This window comes from Columba livia, chromosome 1 (assembly GCF_036013475.1).
Source record: "Columba livia isolate bColLiv1 breed racing homer chromosome 1, bColLiv1.pat.W.v2, whole genome shotgun sequence".
Lineage (NCBI taxonomy): Eukaryota > Metazoa > Chordata > Aves > Columbiformes > Columbidae > Columba > Columba livia.
The window spans coordinates 40,990,813-40,999,053 of NC_088602.1; the positions used below are offsets into that span (position 1 = coordinate 40,990,813).

The window sequence follows — 8,241 nt, forward strand, 5'->3', positions numbered from 1 at the left end:
GCAACAGGAAGCACAAGGGCATAAGGCTGGGGGAGCATCCTTGTTGGCAGCAGCCTGTAATTACATCAGATTAGGTATAATGTGATACTATGCCCAAGGCCATCTAAAGTTTCAGCACTGCCTTTTACATTTTGGTAGACAGAGAAGAGGAGTAGGGAAAGCTCTGCTGTTTACAAGAATTGCTGAACTACATATCCAGATGATGGAACTGGAGATTATGGGAGCCATTTGACCCACAAATTCCCCCACCAGCCTACAGGTCAAGCCTGTTATTAGCAGTATCCTAAAGAAAACTGACATTTTAGCAAGCTGTAGTTTGTTTACATCCCAGTTTTTCTAGCATGAGGGTACATGGTAGATACTCCTAGCAATACTTCTGTGAATAATTTAGAATTAACCCCCAGTGTTCCCATCTAGCAACCAGACACTGCTCTCTGTGCTGCAATAAAAGTGAAGTTTCAAAACCATGCTCATGAATTCTTCTTTCCCACTGTTTGTTCTGAGGCTGAAGACTCATAGATCCCTGTTATAAGTAATAGCTCTATTTACTGGCCCAGGCAATTACTGGCTGTACCTGACCACAGATGATTTTAGTCAGGAGCTACAAGTACAAACACACCAGGCTTAGCTCTCCTGTTTAAAGCTCCAGTCAGGAGGCCACGGATGGTACCAGAAAAATTGTCCAGCACACTGACAGTAACAGAGAAAGACAGGTAAATAAAGCAACTTCTTTCTCTGTTGCCCCTAGAAACTTTCTGGGTATTAACCATCTGCTGTCATGGCTACAGAGATTAGGATGGCTGAAGACTGGGATCGGTATTGCTATAATAACTCCTACTTTTATTCTACTTCAGATAAAATGATAAAACATGCTCTGGCCACCTCTCTTCTAAACAGTGCTAAGAAAAATGGCAGTGGAAAAATATTTTAACACAGAGAATTGCTAGTTCTCATTGAAGTTTGTCTTTTTTTTTTTTTTTTTAATTTTTTTAATTTACTCCAGTATACTGACAGATCTTTGAAGGATATAGTATCTAGCAGTCTGTTAAGGTGACAATAGTAAGAGGTTCAGGATGGGGGGCAGGGAGAGAGTGTGAGAATGATGGTGGATAAGTTAAAGAAAAAGGAAAAAAATATATTCGTGCATAATACCTGAAAGAACTTTCCTCCCCACCTTCCTTTAGAGTAAAATTTAATCTGTGCATCAGCTGCTACACAGATACTATAAATCCAAGTTATGTAGCCACATACCAAATGAACGAAGGGAAGCCACTTCTCTTTTTTCCTTGATAAGATGTCCCCTTCTGCCACTACAAGATGAGTAAATTACTTCACCTGTCTAACTGATCCTCAGTATCCAGCCTGACACTGACAATGGCAGTGCACCTGTTAGTGTGATGGACAAGTGATTGGCAGCATGGCATTTGCTGCTTTCTATAATAAGTTGGTTATTATACAATGATGTTGACAATCTAGAGAGACTGCAAATATTAAAGTGTAACTAGGTTCAGGTTTGAAAAAGAAAAAGAAACAGGTTATGGGTGAACTGTGACCCTGAATAAATTTTATGCCAAAGGCTTCTTTCATATTGAAAAGAAAAATATCAAATTTTAAGTATGACACTTTTCCTTTGGAGCAAATGATTTTATTTACATGCAGCTACCAAATGTCAGTTCTGGGTTTTCTCATAAACTTAGTACAGGATTGCAAGTCACCGCTTTGATCAGCTTGTCAGGCATATTGCATCTGTAAATGCAAAAAGTGTAAGCAACTACAGTTACAGTCTTTGTAAGAATATGCTCTCTGCAGGCATAGTAAACTAACACTGCTGCAACTATTCCATTTTCTTCCCTATGGTCCTACTATGTGTCTCTCTTCTGTGCAAGCATCACTCTGGACACGAGTGTCACTGTACTACTTGAGGATAGACAAAAACTTCACCAGCTATTAGCAGCTGGAAGGATGAATGGCTTAAGTATTCAAAAGAGTTATCCAGGATGCCAATCTGTAGGCTAAACAAAAAATATTGACCCACCTTGAAATAAAGAATGCAGCCACATTCTTGAATTTAGCAAGCAATAAGAAAATTTCAGGTAAGTGAATGTTTCATTTAAATCCAACATGTTGTTTCTAGCTGGTAACCAGTATCATGAAGAATAAACTCATTGTACCAATTAGACACCTTTGAGGTAATCTCATCATATTTTCATCTTAATGTTTCATAGTGAGGAATTAGTTTAAATCTTGAAAGAGGGATTTTTATCCCAAATATTATTCTGCTAGCATTAGTTATCTTACTGATTGACATGGCTTGCTCTTCACTTACATCTCTACAAATTTTCTAGGAGTTTATGTTTTTTATTATGTTAAACTATAAAAGATGACAGCAGCAAATTGTTGCTGTTTTCCGTTAAAACATTTCACCCTGGAGCATGTTACTGTGATTAAACATTGGTAATTCACAGAAATTATAAAACCTGAAGATTTTGATGTGATGCCCCCAAAACTACAGAATTCTAACTACATCGTTTATATAAATACTACTTGACTTCCCTTTTCCTTTAACTGTGGCATATTAGATGTATAATGATATAGGTCTCACTCAGCAAATGATACAGCATATGAATTTTACATGGTGTTCTAATTAAATTGCTAATCCTGGTCCCAAAGGCTATGTTTGTCCTAGTAATTTGAACAGCAGCAGGTCACAGCCTTGAACTCTAGCATGTATATATATGCATGGTCAAATTGTTCACCGAACTGTCCACTGTTTGGACTGTGAAAAATTCTTACAATCCCTTAACATGGTTCAAGTTGTCAGTATAGCCTGAGACTGCTCTCCAGCAAACAGCCTTTTTTGGAGAGGGAGAACAGACAGACAGGGAAGGTGGAAAACAAATGTTTAGGTGTATGGCTGTGATCAGTGCTGTGACATTTGAAGAATGGAATTTTCTAAATTCTTTTGTTAACCTCTAATCAAAACCAAGAAATTCTAGAGGAATGGAGAACACATGGAAATATGTGTTTTTAATCAATGTTTAAGCAGTAAGCCTTAACTGTCCTTGTCATACCTAAATTGTTTTCAAAAAAAAAGAGAATAAATGCATCATGCAAGCTTAATAAAAATCTTCCAATTCTAATTTTGAAGTGCACAGCTTGAAGTTTTTCTCCAAACAGAAGGCTAATTGCTGATTCATGATGTTAGTATTAGAAAAAAAATCTACAAGATTCAAGTCATAAGTTCTCCTGAAAGGAAAAATAGTAAAGCTTAGAAATGAAATTATCATATTGTGTGTTTACATGACACTATTAACAATTTATGCATCTATTAATAGTTGATAAATTAATAATGCCTTAATAAATTAGCAATCCACAATAATTCTTTACCCACGAATTTTATAATTCAGCATTTAGTTTTATAACTATGGGTTTCAACCACATTTTGTAACTTCTACGGATCTGCACAAAGCCATACATAACACATGGTATTCACAATAACAACATGTTCAGAAAATGCATTGAAATAGCTTTCTGTTCTAAGTTTAGTGGGGGAAAAGTCACTAAATTAAAAGTGCTGAAACAAGCAGTTACACACTCTAAATGACTGTTGCAATGCAAAATCCAGTCTCACAAAGCTTGCATAGTGACTTGAAATCTATCATTTTTTTTTTCCAATCCCAATGCTATTTTTCAATTCAGTGGGCCTCAAGCTTTTCAACAAACTGGATCAATTTGAAGCTACTCATTCAAAAGGGTTTCTTAAATGCCAGTTCTAGAATTCAACATGACAGAAGAGACAAAGAGTCATCTTCATCTCCAGTCACAATCGGCTGCGCAAACAGCCCCATGCCAGCTCAGGTCCACTGGACTGTGCCATAGGCGCAAGCCACTCAGGAAAGAGCAAACAGCCTTCCAGGTTTTTTTCCAAATTTCAACTAAGGCAAGGAAATTAAATAACTTTTTAAAATATGAAGTGGTATTGTATTTTTTTTAATGTCACTTTCTTCAGAGAACTCAGAACTATTATACCAGGGTATGAATGGAAGAAGTGACTGTTTTGTAGCTAAGCGAATGTACAGTGAGCCCTCCCCACATATAGGAACACTACCCACTTTCCGTGGCTTCATTTGGCAAGTGCTGAACTCAGTCCTCAACACACAGTACTTGAACCTAGGTAAAACCTGAACTGTGCTCAGTTGCAATAATACAACACAAGCATATGCCAGAGGTCTTATACCAAAAATCTGGTAACAGTTTGGGAAAAAATACAGTCTTTGATGGCTGTGAAAAATTGCTGCCATGATACCATGGTTGTCAAGAGGGAGTTGATAAATGAAAGTTCGAAAGAATGTGGAGCAGCTGCTTTGTCTCCCATGCACACCTTTACCCATGTAATTTAACTCTTTGATCTTTTCCAGAAATTCGGCTGCCTTATGCTGTTCACAAGCAGAAGATACATCACTGCAGATCCATTTGTGTGCAGCTGATTTGTTTCCATGCAAATGCTTAAAAAAGAGGAAGAAGCTGTGCTGGCAAATAGCACATAAAGAAGGAGCTAAGTGTATGAAGCACAGCTCATGGTTCAATAAAGGCCACAGAAATGGGAGAAGACATGAGGATTTTCACAGGAATAGTAACAAAAATGCAAAAATGGAAAAGATTCTCAGATATTCAGACTAAGAAAGTTCAAAAGAGTAGAGAAAGAACTGGTTTGGACATCTATACACAGAAAGTGTAGGACCAGACAGACAGAGTAGGACAATGGAAGATGTAGATGTCTATTCGAAGACTTTTCCTACCTCTAAAAACTGTCAATATAATGATTTGAGAGACAGAACACAATAGGCATTGCTGGGTAGAACTGTAACACAAGCTAGCAGCAGAACTGGTATGTCAACTGGATACAGTGCCCCACTTTCAACTGTTAGCTCCTTTGAAGCCCAGCAGGATAGTACCTCTCATGTCATGGCACCCCATTTGTCCAGGTTTTTTTAAGTGCTTGAGCTACCCCAGGCAAGCAGACAGCATCCCAGCACACCTCTCAGAGAAGGCCATCCACTCTGCTGTGATGCCTCCACATCTCAAGTGCAGAAGGTTAATAGTATGAGAAGAATTATCTCATTTATAGAGAAAGATGCATTGAGCTGACCACAAAATGCATTCTGTTCTCAAATTTAGCCGCTGGTTTATGAACTGTGTCACATAATAAATTAACATTCCTGAAAACAGCACACCTGTCTTGCCCTTTTGAAGCTCAGTTGCATCCAAAACAATAAGGTCATTCTGGTAAGTGTCCCTTCCACGGTACAAAAAAAAAGCCATAGGTTTTGTTCACAGACCGTTCTGCTGTGTTGTTTTGTTTGCTTTTTATTTTCCCTTTTTACAATGTTTCTGATTGATAGTTCTATTAAATCCGTGGTAGTAACCAACTGGCAAACAATGCTCCAGTGGAAAAATACAACAGATTTTAATACAGATAAAAATAGAGTTCTACAGAAGTTATTTTCTAAAAATGCACAAAACAACCATTGTGTATGGACATCTTTTAAATCTACCTATTTAATTTTCTAACAGGATTATATGGCAACACAATACACTGGAAGTCCTAGATATGGTACTCAGGCAATATGAAACAGAGAAAGTGGCTGAAATTGTTAACCATAACTGTCCCTACATATGTATTCAACAAATATAGAATTTAGACGTATATAGTAGGTAATCTGGATGTGGCTTATAATATTCCAGATTTTACAAAATGTTTTGAAAGAAATTATTTTAAAATGCTACATCCTAGTAACTCCATGGAGTTTTATTTTGGAAGGCCATCCAAAACTGTCACAATGTGGAGAAGACTGATTCACCAATATCGTCTTGTCCTCTGTTTATACTGAACATGGGGTGGTTGTCTGTGAAAGCTATACACCGTGTGTGTCACAATATATATTTGGCAAAACAAAATCATTTTTTCCAGAGAAGAGAAGACATACCAGCGTCATTTTCCTACAAGCATCCTTCTGTTGTGTTCTTTTTTGCCCCCCATACTGAATAACACACCCACTTACCATCTAGATAAGATTAGTAATTTGATAGGCCCAGCATCTGTCAATATTTCAGTCAATAAATCTATTGAGTTTACTGAAAATGAATCTTTTGACATGTCATGCCATACTTCCAGTAACAGTTTTATTCTTTGTTGTAATAAGTCTCTTAGCACCAACACACAATTGCAAAATCATTTAGACAGAGTTCCTCTTCTTTAAAGGGTAAGAAAAATGAGAAAAAACTTCCCTAGTAGAGCACTATATGCTATTGACTCAATTATAAATAAAAACATGTTGTACCAAAATCACATTCTACAGCTGGGAGAGGTAGAAATTACTGGCCACCGCTATAATTTACAGTAGGGAATCATAGTTAGCATATACATGTCTATGTACTCTTTTCTTCACTCCAAATCAGAAGATTCATTTTGGATTTTTCTCTTCACTGAAAATCTGAAAGCCAGTGTTAATTAATTGTAAGCTATGATAACTGCTAGAATGCAAGAAAACTCTTATCACCTGAAAGGCTATCTAGATATTTTTTAAGTCTGAGTGTAGAGCCCTAAATTTTAACTCTAGAAGCAAAAGTAAAATCAGAGTATACCAACTAAAAATGTTCCTGACCTAAGAAGAAAGTATTTTGCTGATTTCACTGGATTTTGCATCTGAACCCTGGAGACCAGTACAAGACAAAAGGACCCATAGGAATGGCATTATGTAAAGCCCTAAACATTGTATTATTCAAAACCTTTCTTTGCACAGAGGTTATTCAGAGCTTTTCTGTGAAGCCCAGAACAGCTGCACATCACACTAAGATCAATGAGATCAATCTGTAAAAGAAATTGAGGAAATACACCACCTTGCTTTGCAGGATCTTCAAGTAATCATTTAATAACCTCCCCAAACATTATGATCCTGCATTTAGCATCATTAAGCCAAACCTACTGTGATACCCTGTTGACATTGGTTTGTAGTACCTAAATACCTGTGAAGGTTTATTCACACAGTTCCAATTGGAAAAATTCTGTAAGTGGACTAGAACTATAATATTACAAAGGCTTTTTCTAATAATGAGCAAAATTATTATTTTAAAAACAAACAAACAAACAAAACAACAACCAACAAACACAAACACACACACAAAACCCAAACAAACAAACCACACACCAAAACAAACAACAAGAAAAACACTAGAACTAAATAAATATGAGAAAAAGAAAGAAGAAAGCTTTTTATGTGTTTCTTAGTGACATCAGTTGTCCTGGTCTGTCCCTTCAACTACACATGTTTTCTTCCTGGAAGAAAAGGTGAAGTGATGGATTTTGCATTCCACAGCACAGATACACTGTGTTCTTTTGCTTTACTCATAACAGCCTACAATGATGCAGAGAAAGAATGACAAGGGAAGGCTTATCATTAATTGCTGGCATTGTGCCAGCTGACTCCCTCAATACAATACCTTCTCAGAAACTGAGGAAAATGAAATATGTAAAAGAGAAGATCAGAAAGCCTAGAGAATTTTTATGCAAGTATTAAAATGAGAGGCAAATTAGACGAGCATGTGTGTGTGTTTTTAAGAAGTTCTACCCCACACAAAGAATAGGAAATTAATTAATTGCACAAAAAATACTGTATGCTTTTCTTCCACTGACAAAAGAAATACAGACACAAAATGTACTTCCTAGGTCAAGTTAAGCCTTTATAAATAAAATAATAATAATAACAACAATAATAATCATAGATCCTCAACATTGCTAATTAATAAACATTTCTGAGTGTTGTTCAGATATTTAAGGTAGAAACCACAGGGTTTTTACCTGTTCTACATGTCAAAGTATCTAAGTTTTAATACTGATTTAAAACTTAAGTTTAAAAGATTGGCCACTATTCTCGATTTCCAAAATTGTTCAGAATGTTATTGAAATAGAACTGTCATTTCTATTAGAAAAAAACTAAAAAACAAAATAAACAACAGCAACAACAAAACATGAAGTCACACTGGATGGATTTACTTTAAATATTTGAGGATATAATTATTTAGTTGAACAACAGTTTTTATCTAGTAAGTTCACCCTGTACACATTAAATGAGCAGCTCAGTATGACACAGAAAACACAACATTCAGAACAAGTTATTCATACGTGACAATAGAAATGATTCCTCCCAACGTGTATGAAAAACATATTTCTGTTTATTTGAA

The 8,241-nt window shown here is 36.2% G+C and overlaps 1 protein-coding gene across 7 annotated transcripts in view; it reads right to left on the reverse strand.

Annotated features, from left to right (window-relative positions):
- PCDH9 (protocadherin 9) overlaps nt 1-8,241 on the reverse strand; it is a 676,092-nt gene that overhangs the window by 439,837 nt on the left and 228,014 nt on the right. The gene's annotated exons all lie outside the window — the stretch shown is intronic.